The sequence below is a fragment of the Vipera ursinii genome (genome assembly GCF_947247035.1).
Source record: "Vipera ursinii genome assembly, chromosome: 5".
Classification (NCBI taxonomy): domain Eukaryota; kingdom Metazoa; phylum Chordata; class Lepidosauria; order Squamata; family Viperidae; genus Vipera; species Vipera ursinii.
This window is the reverse complement of record NC_139518.1, coordinates 11362456-11374020: the sequence shown is the minus strand read 5'-3', so window position 1 is coordinate 11374020 and position 11565 is coordinate 11362456.

Here is an 11565-nt window from a genome sequence, read left to right as displayed (position 1 = left end):
GCTCATCCAAATTTTGTCACCTGTAAACAAATTGTTTATCCTAAAAGATTGTTCAAAATAAAGCAGACTCAGTTCGTAGTGGATTTCAACTCCCAAAATTCCACAGCCTGGCTGGGAATTCTACAGGCATTGAAATCTATTCTTAAAATTGCTAAGGTTGAGAAATACTGAATTAGAAGAAATAACATCATTTTCAATGTTTACCACTGCTGACTGAATCCCAAGTTGTCAACAAGAGGAACCAAACTGAGGTTTCCGATTTACAGTAGATATTTAGACTTTTCTTTCCTTGCTTGCCTTTACACTAAATCTTTGGTGTTCTTTCTGGGGGAAAAAAAAGATAGAAAATCCTAGAAAACTAGCTAATGCATGTTTGTCAAACTCGTCGCGTCATGTGATGTGTCGCGACATATCGTGACTTTTTTTGCATTGCCAGAGCTGGGGTAGGTGCGGCCTCTGTATGATGCAACCAGCCCACAGGCCAGCAGTTTGACACCCCTGAGGTAATGGAATAAGAGGCATCTCATCATTAGCCTCTCATGCAGAAAAAGAAACCTCCAAACAAGATGCTTTAAAACCGTCAGTGTTACACATTGCCTGTTCACAGAAGAGTGAGTGGTCCTGCAACTGCCTTTTTACCAAAAAAAACACACCCCAACATAAATGCCCAGAATAGTTCTTTATGAGATGAGCAGCGAATAAATTCAATAAATAAAAACAAATCAAGTCAAAAAATGTGGGAAGGCAGCATACAAAAAAAGTAAAATGTGCCTACTTGATGAGAAGATCTGGATTCTCCATAAAGTAATTAAATCCTTTTCTTTGTCCTCTAGAAGAACGTTCTACCTGATTTTCAGAGCTAACCCCAGAAATTTTCATTATCCTTGTTTAAGCATGTCTCATTATCCCCATTACAGGAAACTGTAGTTTCTTTTTAACAACATAGCCTGAATGACAATTACACTATACTAGTGTGTGATGATGTGAGAGTAGCGGCTTTATATTAAGAGAAACAAAGGTATTCTTTAAAAATCAGCACACTGTGAAATAGCTGATCTTAAATTATAAAACTCTGTCCTTTTGCCAAGTTCAATACTAATTTCATGCAGTTCTAGAAGTGACACAAAAATATTCCTTTATGGAAATATGAACATTGGTGAGAGTACAGTCAACAAAAAAAGTTATGGAAGAGAAAGAGACATTAAAAGTTGACCTGCTCGTTATCTTAAGAACAAATGAGGGAGAAAAAAATCTTGTATCTCAAGATTTAGTAAGCTTTTCCCTGCCTTCATTTGTTGGTCTAAAGATGCATTGAATATAAATAAGTATGTCACACATAGATTAAGGGAATGAAATTGTAAGCATTTCTTGACTTTTAAAAAGTATACAATTGCAGCTGTCAGATTCAGATTTCTTACATTATACTGAAAGACTAAATTCCTGGCACAGCCATATTCAGATCTAATTGATAATCAATGAAACGAATCAGAGCAAACTCATTCTATTAATTTCCAGAGAGTTAAGCACACTTAATTTTCTCTAGACCAAACTGATCTAGTTCAGTTCAAATGCATTTACTCATTAGAGGGGACCATGGCATTCACTAGGTCTCAAATAAGCTTGTTTGTTTATTGGATTTAGATGGATGCCCACTCACTCTCAGTGACTGGGTAGCTTCTGAACAATAAAAAACCCAACATAAAAATTTCAGTTGTTTTGGAAACAGTTGAGTACACAAAGTTACTCTGAGGAGACAAATTCCTTTCTTGCATTCTGACTGAATTTCTTTCTTTTTTCCTCACCAAACACTTCTGCAGATCATGAATGAGAATTTGACAGAGGGCTCACATGAACCTCTTTAGTTGCCATAGCTTCCATTCAAGGCCTAGTGTCCAGACTAGGCCCACAAATTATCTCTGATATGCCATAACCTTTTCTTCTCAGTATTCCAACAAGCACTGAGCAACAGAATCTAGAAACTACCATCTTCATTTTCCCTCCTGCTTGCAAAATGGCCACACCTCAGCTGCTGGTGCCCTTTCCTCTTAAGACCTGCTGCCACAAGGAAGAGGGGTCAATCTCATCTGCAAAGCATCAGAAGGCAAGACAAGAAACAATGGGTGGAAAGTAATCAAGGAGAAAAGCAACCTAGAACTAAGGAGAATTTTCCTGACAGTGAGAACAATCAATCAGTGGAACAAATTGCCTTCGGAAGTTGTGGGTGCTTCATCACTGGAAGCTTTTAAGAAGAGACTGGACAGCCATTTGTCAGAAATAGTATAGGTCTCCTGCATGAGGGGGTTGGACTAGATGACTTCCAAGGTCCCTTCCAACTCTGTTGCTGTTACCTCTGTCTCCCTGGCCAACCCAGCAACTGATGGCTATAAAAGCTGAACAGAGCATTATCAGGGTTGTGTTTCTTTGGGAAACTAAAAGAAACATAAGGCAAATGGAGTCTTACTGTTTGCCAGGATTCACAAAGAGAAGTACTGGAAGAGCAGTCATTGCAGTAGACTTAAGAAATCGAGAACTGAGAATTAAGTAGTATAGTAAACAGTATGTACTAGCCTTTGAGTGGGTGTGTTGCCTAGAGCAGGGGTTCCCAACCCCTGGTCTGTGGACCAGTACTGGGCCACAGAATGCCAGCAACCAGTCCGCACAAACAAACAAAGCCCAATCCATGGGATGTAGGCAGAACCCAAAATCATGCACCCTCTGGTCCACAGAAAAATTCCTCTCCATGGAACCGGTCCCTGATGCCCAAAAGGTTGGGGACCACTGCCCTAGAGGCCAGGTGGAGTTGTGTTGACTTGGGAAGGTGTTGGACCCCAGTAACCTGAATGTATGTTAAACAACTTGTGACACCTCCTAAGGATTCTGTACAGTATATCTGATAGTGTAGCTAGAAATGCTTGGACCTCATAAATGATTTCTAAGGCCCTGTAATTCAGAAAGGTTGTAAAATAACACCTTGAAATCAGCAGACATTGACAAGTAGAACTTCTGACAATATTCGGGCCATCATGAACACCTCAGGGCCTTCTACAAATGGGGATGATTCAGTAACCGCAGCATCCCTTATTAAAAAAAATGGGTGCAGCTAGTTAGTTTTTCATAGGCTTACTAATATTTGTTTCGACAGTTTTTAAAACCTATCTTTTCTACAACAAAGCTGTACTTATTCTTAACTAACATGTTTAATGTGAGCACCACAGAAACAACCTTTATTTTATTTCTGTAACTATGAGCACACTCTGGCTTTCGTAACATTTATCAAGAAGTTAAGGATGGAGGCAGTGGTGGGATTCAAATAGGTGAACAACCGGTTCTCTGCGTGGATGCCGCTTCCGGAAGTCTGTTCTGGGCCTGGGCAACAAAAAATTAGCTACCGGTTCTGCCAAAGTGGTGTGAACTGGCTGAATCCCTCCACTGGATGGAGGGGTCAAAAAAGGCAAAATATTAGCTACAACCATGTGATCAATGCCACCGTCTTCATTTTTCTTTTACTTTTTTCTACTCGTCCCGTTCAGTCCAGCAGATTGGGTGTGCTGCAGATCCTGTCAGCCAGAGAGTCAGTTAGTGGAGATTGAAGGATGGGCCTTTTCTGCAGAAGCCCCTTCTCTATGGAATATCCTTCCCTTGGAAAGTGGAATGACTCCAACCCTTGTTAGCCTTTTGTAAGGCTTTTAAAAACCTGGCTGTGTTTCCAAGCTTGGAGTGCTGAATGTGATAAGGGCCACTTTACTTGGCTTTATTGTTAACTGGCCAAGTATCTCAACTGCTGTATACATTTATTTTGGATATTTTTACTCTTTTTAAAATGCTTGTTTTCATTCTTTTTTATAGTTTTGGAGAGCCACTGAGATAGGTAGCTATAGAAATTGAATAAGTAAATAACTGCAGAAGCTTAAAGAGTTCAAAAAAAGTACAGAATCAAAACATAAAAGGCAAAGAGGGAAATAGATCAAAAGAGGGGGGGAAAACATTCTGAACAAATTTTGGCGCTGCATTCACCTAGAATTATAGGCCCTGAAGAGAACTTCCAGGTCTTTTGATCCAAACCTCTGTCCAAGGCAGGAGACCTTATACAATCCCAGATAAATAGCTATCCAATCTTTTCTTGAAGTCCTCCAGCGATGAAGCACCCACTACTCTGGGAGGCAAGCTATTCAATTGATTAATTGTTCTTACTGTTAGAAAATTCCTCTGTAGTTCCAGGTTGAATCTCTCTTTAATGAGCTTCCATCCAATTACTTCTTGTCCTGCCCTCAGGTGCTTTGGAGAATAAATAACTGACCTCTTTACTTTAATTTTGCCCCCCCCCCCACCATCACAAGCCACTACTTAAATCTTTGTGCTGTACTTTAAATATTAAACATAGGAGATTTTGGCTTATACATGTTTGTTGCTGTATGAAGTGAAGGGTGGTGCACATACCCACATGCAGAGACAGCTGAGGGCAACACCTAAATAAGTTATATGAGCTGCTAAAGGACATGACTGCTTGAATTATTCATAAAGAAGTGTTTAGTATGCATTCCTACACATTGCAATGCATTTTAGAATTTCACCACCTTAATAAGGAACATTTCCATGACCTTTCTAACTGCGGCTCCCCAAACAGATCCTAGTAAACATAGTCCCCATTCATTTTTATTATCTCCAGTTGAGCACTCAGAGTAATACAAATTTAACCAGAGAAAATTTATTTTTAACATGCATGTTCCACACACAAACTGGAAGTACTGACTATGGAGCAATTTCTGAGCTAAATTTCCTCTGAACTCAGTGAAGGACATTAATCTTAATTCACAATCCACATCTGTTACGTTCAGGGTGTAATTGCAAAATGGAACTTGCCTTTGAGATTTTTATTTGAAAGAGTTGGAAAAACTTGTTTGCAAAGGAAAGGAAGGAAGGAACACAGCACCTGTCTCAGCAATCACTTTTACTTTGAAATAATAATGGGAAATATTTGTAGCTTGGGTTTTATATTTTGGCAGTGGTTTGCTCTCCAAACTTGTTTCAACTTACTTTCTGAACGTTTCATTACCAGATTAGGTAACAGCCACAGGATTTTCTTGCCCTATTCCTCTTTAGCATATATATGTCTTGGTTGTGTGAAGCTATATTTAAATTCTGAGCAGCTGACTGGTTCTCTTGTTGATGTTGTTGTTGTTGTTAGCTGCGAAGTTGTGTCCGATCCATCGCGACCCTGTGGACAACGTTCCTCCAGGCCTTCCTGTCCTCTACCACCTTCTGGAGTCCATTTAAGCTCACGCCTACTGCTTCAGTGACTCCATCCAGCCACCTCATTCTCTGTCGTCCCCTTCTTCTCTTGCCCTAAACCTTTCCCAGCATTAGGCTCTTCTCCAGTGAGTCCTTCCTTCTCATTAGGTTGCCAAAGTATTTGAGTTTTAGCTTCAGGATCTGGCCTTCTAAAGAGCAGTCAGGGTTGATCTCCTCTAGGACTGACCGGTTTGATCGCCTTGCAATCCAAGGGACTCGCAGGAGTCTTCTCCAGCACCATAATTCATAGGCCTCAATTCTTTGGCGCTCAGCCTTTCTTATGGTCTCTTGTTGATATTTTTATTCAAATGGTCTGGTTTCTTGAGTACAGAGCAAGCATGTCAAACTGCCAGCCCACGGGCCGGATGCATCACGTCAAACTGCGCCCACCCCATTGCCGGCAATGAGGAAAAAATTCCGATACGTCATGTGACGTCGCGAGTTTGACATGCCTGGTACAGAGCATGACTGGCTCAGAAACTTCTGGGAGTTGAAATCCACAAGTCATAAAGCAGCCAAGGTTCCCCACCCTTGGTATAGAGGAATAGGACAAAAAAATCCTGCTGATCATGTTGCCTAGTCTGGTAATGAAATGCTCAGAAACTAAATTGAAACAAGCTTGGAGAGTAAACCCCTGCCAAAATCACTTTTGCTGTCCAATTGTAGGTACTGTTAGAAAAGGTTATTATTATTATTTATTATTTTGGTTGGTCACACACAGTCAGCCAGATGTTTAGACTAGAGCTGGCATTTTTGTCATCGCATCCTTCCCAAGGACCTGGGATAAGGAGATATTGTCATTCAGTGATGCTAAAGATAGCGCTGCAGGATGTAAGCTGTCCCAAGTAAAGCTGCCTTTTGCAATTACTACGACAGGAAGTCCTCAACTTACAACTGTTTATTTATTTATTTATTTATTTATTTATTTATTTATTTATTTATTTATTTATTTATTTATTTAATTTGTATACCGAAGGACTCAGGGCGGAGAACAGGGCAATACATAATAAAAGACAAGGTACAAAAATTAAAAAGTAATTAAACAGCAATGCCCGTAATAAATTAATACAGATTAAAAGGTTAAGATCAATTTATAATTTAGTGACCGTTCACTTAAGGCACTGAAAAAAGTGACTTTGTCATGGTTCCAACAGACAGAGAGAAATAAAGCAGAACTCTGAGGCTTGAAAATTCGGCAAAGAACATGTTTATTGTTACAATAGTATCAGCTCAGGTCAAAAGTGAAACCAAGACTGAATACACAAGTAACAATTTCCCCATACAAAATTAAAAGTCCCACCCATTAAACTACGCACGCAACTACGTTATTTGGCGGGCTTTTTATGCAACACAGAGTCCCAAGTCTCGGGAGCAGCCAATGACCTTGGTTTCCACGGGACAAAAGTTTATTTTGACTAACAAAGCACCTGGGCAAACCCCCCCCCCACTCCCTCCATTCTATGTGGCAACCTAGAATAAGAAGAAAAAATGGCTGCAGCCATGACCATTTTTCACAGTTACAACCTTTGTAGCATCTGCTTGATCATAAGACCAAAATTCAGATGCATGGCAGCTGATTCATACTTATGATCATTGCTGAGTCCCAGGGTCATGTGATCACCTTTGGCAACCTTTTGACAAGCAAAGTCAATAGGGAAGCCAGATTCTCTTAACAACCGTGTAACTAACTTATCAACTGCAGTGATTCACTTAACAACTCTGGGCAAAAATGGTTGTAAAATGGGGCAAAACTCACTTAACAAATGTCTCACTTAACAACAGAATTTTTGGGGCTCAATTGTGGTCGTAAATCGAGGACTACCTACATTACTAATATTATTTACTGATATTGTACACGTTGTTTCTCTGAATTGATTTTACTTTATTCTTTATTGTTTTATTTCTGTTGCATTCTTTCAGCTGCTCTTTTGGCCCTCTTGAATTCTTGACTCAGATAAAAAGGCTTTCATAGTCAAGATTAATGTCAATCATTTAAAGGAGTTAAAAGCTTTTTGCACCCCAGGCTAAGGAGTCTAATTTTTCCTACACAACATCTTGCTTTGAAATCCACAGAGAATTCAGCTGTGGAAAGGAATTTTGGAGGAGAAAAGCTAGGGGGTTGTACTAGATGACCTCCAAGGACCCTTCCAACATTATTATTATTATTATTATTGTTATTATTATTATTGTTGTTGTTGTTGTTGTTGATGTTGTTGTTGTTGTTATTATTATTATTATTATTATTATTATTATTATTATTATTATTATTATTATTATTATTATTATTATTATTATTATTATTATTAGGGCCCCATCCAAAGCAGTCAAAGATACAAGCTATGTTCTTATGGCCCAAAGAGCCACATAACATAACCACATTTTAGTTGAATCAGCACGTTGGGCAAAATCAGATTGTTTGGTAAGTTTATGGATCACTGTTGTCTTAAATCAGAACACTGAGACAATCCACAGCCTTCCACAACTAATCTGCATGCCAAAAAGTTGTGGGCATGAGTGGCACCTGATACAGAAACTGCTTACAGGTTGTCCTTAACTTACCACCAGGACTGACCCCAAAACTTCTGTTGCTAAACAATACAGTTGTTAAGTGAGTTTTGTTCCATTTTACAACCTTGCTTGCCACAGTTATTAAAGTAAATCACTGCAGTTAAGTTAGTAAGACAGTTATTAAGTGAATCTGTCTTCCCACTGATTTTGCTTGTCAGAGGGTCACCAAAGGTGATCACGTGATCCTAGGACACGGCTACTTAGATATGTGGCTACCATGTAGACAGTGGGACTTCTATGTCATTGCACATAAACACATGACCTTGTCTACAGTAATCTTACATTCTCCAGGATATACAATAGGAAAACATTATTTCCAATGGATTCTGCAGCCATTAAAAAAGGTAATTTAGGGCCAGCCATTCTTAACCCAACCTACCTTGCAGGATTGTTGTTATGGGAAAAATGGGAGGGGGAGCAACAGCTACATCACCTTGAACAAAAGATGAGATAAAATCTTTCTGGTCTTCTTCATTTGATTGGTAGAAGACAGAATTGGAGATATGAAGTAGAGATATGACTGTGACAGCTTGTTCTCCATTCTGGGCCAAATATACAATAGCAATGAAGAAAAACCTGAGAAGCTATAAAGCAGGGCTTTTCAACCTTTTCACCCATTGTACCACTTTTAGGATATGGCAACATCCGAGTACCACCAGTCACCTAGGTAAAGGTAAAGGTAAAGTTTCCCCCGCACATGCATGCTAGTCGTTTCCAACTCTAGGGGCCGGTGCTCATCTACGTTTCAAAGCTGAAGAGCCAGCGCTTGTCCGAGGACGTCTCCGTGGTCATGTGGCCGGCATGACTGGATGCCAAAGGCACACGGAACGCTGTTACCTTCCCACCGGAGTGGTCCCTATTTTTCTACTTGCATTTTTACGTGCTTTCAAACTGCTAGGTTGGCAAAAGCTGGGACGAGTAACAAGTGCTCACTCTGTTACGCGGCACTTGGGATTCGACCCGCCAAACTGCTGACCTTCTGATCGACAAGCTCAGCGTCCTAACTCACTGAGCCACCACGTCACCTAGGAAGGTGTCATAAACTTGATGACCCAAAAAAAGGAAAAAAGTGATGAAGTTCAGGAAGTCCTCGACTTACAACAGTTCGCTTAGTGCCTGTTCAAAATTACAATGGCACTGAAAAAAGTGCCCCCCAAGCCACAGCCAAGCAAGACACCTGCCTGTCCGCCCAGCGGCGCTCTTCCTCCTGTCCGAGGTTTTCATTGTTGTGAGCATTTCTGCTGAGGATTGGCAGTGGGGGTGGGGTGGGGGGTGTTTGTTTTTTATTCCCCCCAGTCTGCTGGGTGGTTGCAGCAGGTTTTGGTCACTTCACATGACCCTGGGACACTGTGACCATCATAAATATGAATCAGTTGCCAAGCATCTGAATGTAAATCACAAGACCCTGGAGATGCTGCAACATTCCAGCTGATTGGCGCTTCTTCTGGGCTCAGCAGAAGCACCGGGATCAGCGCCAAGCTCCAGCTGGAGCCTGGCGCTTCCACTGAGCTCTGACAGCCCTGCAGCTCCAGCCGTCTCTCGCTCAAGATTGTGCGGTGCTGCCACCGGTTCAGCTCATTGCCCTCTCCCACTACCGCTTTTCTAGGATGGTCGCATACCACCTGCCAGGTGCCAATGTACCACAGGTGGTACCCGTACCACTGGTTAAAAAGCCCTGCTATAAAGCAATGGACATAAAATTAAATCAGGGAATAGCCCCATTTCATCTATTGACTGGTTTGTGAAACTAAGTCATACGATTTTAGGTTTGGTTCTAACCTAGTTGGAAATATGAATCCAGTAGCTATTATTCATTCCCCGTGGTTTGTGGCTTAACATGACGTGAGTGGAGTTGTGCATTCAGTAAATCAAGGTTTCCTCAATATTAAACCATGATTGATAGGATTCGTAATTCACACCTGATTTACAAGAATCAGGTTCCGATAAGCCAAAAACAGCCAATGTGAATCAGGAGGCTGAACTTTGCTCAAGAAACTAAAGCATGATTTATCATTATGGATTGACTCAGGCAATAAGATCAAATGAAGATGCCTTGAATTAGGCTACAAATACTTCACACAACAACAACACACTCTAGCTGCAGAATTTGAATACAACCTGATTGGTAGTCAGAACACATCTGGCTGAGAACATCCATGAACATAAGTAGCAGAGCGTGAACAATATTTTCAGAGCTCATTTGATAAGCTGAGGGCATCAAGCAAGGCTGTCCTATGGTGCCTTTCCTTATTTCAATGAAAAGCGGTCTGCCTTTGAATGAGGTCAAGAAGAAATACTGAGGGCAAAGTCTTTCACCGAGAGCAGGAAATGAAGATGTTGTTGTGTGCTGTTGATTCTCTCTAACTTTGAATCAACTCTTCCAGATTTAATGGCTTTACTAAAAAAGAAAAATCTGGTCTTTTCTAGATAAGAAATGAATTGGGTTGGATCCAAATACTCTGAGTAGTGAAATCTTGTAGAATGTTGTCCGTGAATTCATAGTAACAGATAAATAAAAATGAAACAGTCTGCGGGTGTGTGAATATGTGTGTGCCTGCCTGACTCTGTGTAGTGTGGAAGTGGGGCTGGGGGTTTTGTCTTTCATATTACTGGAATCTAGTGAGATTATTTAAAGAAGCTGAAGAAAAGAGATTTAATTTAATTTTATTTTATTTTATTGAATTTATATACCGCCCTTTCCCGAAGGACTCAGGACGGTTTACAGGGTATAATTTTAAAACATTAATACAAAAATTAAGACCAATTTAAAAAAGATTAAACTAAGTCCCTGCAACATGTAAAACCCCAGTTAAAACCCCAATTAAAACTCAGCCTGAGCCGGAAAGCTCGAAGAGCCAGGTCTTCAGGTCTCGGCGGAATGATCGAAGATCGGGGGCAGTCCTAAGCTCCGCAGGCAGCTGGTTCCAGAGGGCAGGCGCCCCCACAGAGAAGGCCCTATCCCTGGGTGTCATCCGCCGGCATTCTTTGACCGGCGGCACCCTGAGAAGACCCTCCCTGTGGGAGCACACAGGACGAAGGGAGCTTGATGCCGGCAGCAGGTGTTCCCTCAAATATCCTGGACCCAAACCATATAGGGCTTTATAGGTCATCACCAGCACCTTGAATCTCACCCGGAGGGCAACTGGAAGCCAATGCAGCTCGCGGAGCAGAGGTGTTACATGGGAGTAACGGGAAACTCCCATCACAACCCGCGCAGCTGCATTTTGCACCAGTTGAAGCCTCCGAGTGGTCCTCAAGGGCAGCCCCATGTAGAGAGCGTTGCAGTAGTCTAAACGGGAGGTCACGAGCGCATGAGTGACTGTGCGTAGGGCATCTCAGTCCAGATAGGGTCGCAACTGGCGCACCAGGCGAACCTGGGCAAAAGCCCCCCTGGTCACGGCTCCTATATGATCATCAAAACTGATGAGAGAGGCAATGAGACGTATAACTTCACACACCCACGCAAGCTATGGAGCCCTCTTCTACAATTTAATATGTTGACCCTGATGAACAAAGATGGCTTTAACAGGACACTAGACAAACACCGGATAAAACTAGCTATGGCTACTAGTAAAGGGGAGCTCTGACTTCCAGGATCAGAGACAATGAATAGGTCCCTCAATACAAATTATAACTGAATAACAGAGTTGGAAGGGACCTTGGAGGTCTTCTAGTCCAACCTCCTGCTCAGGCAGGAGACCCTATACC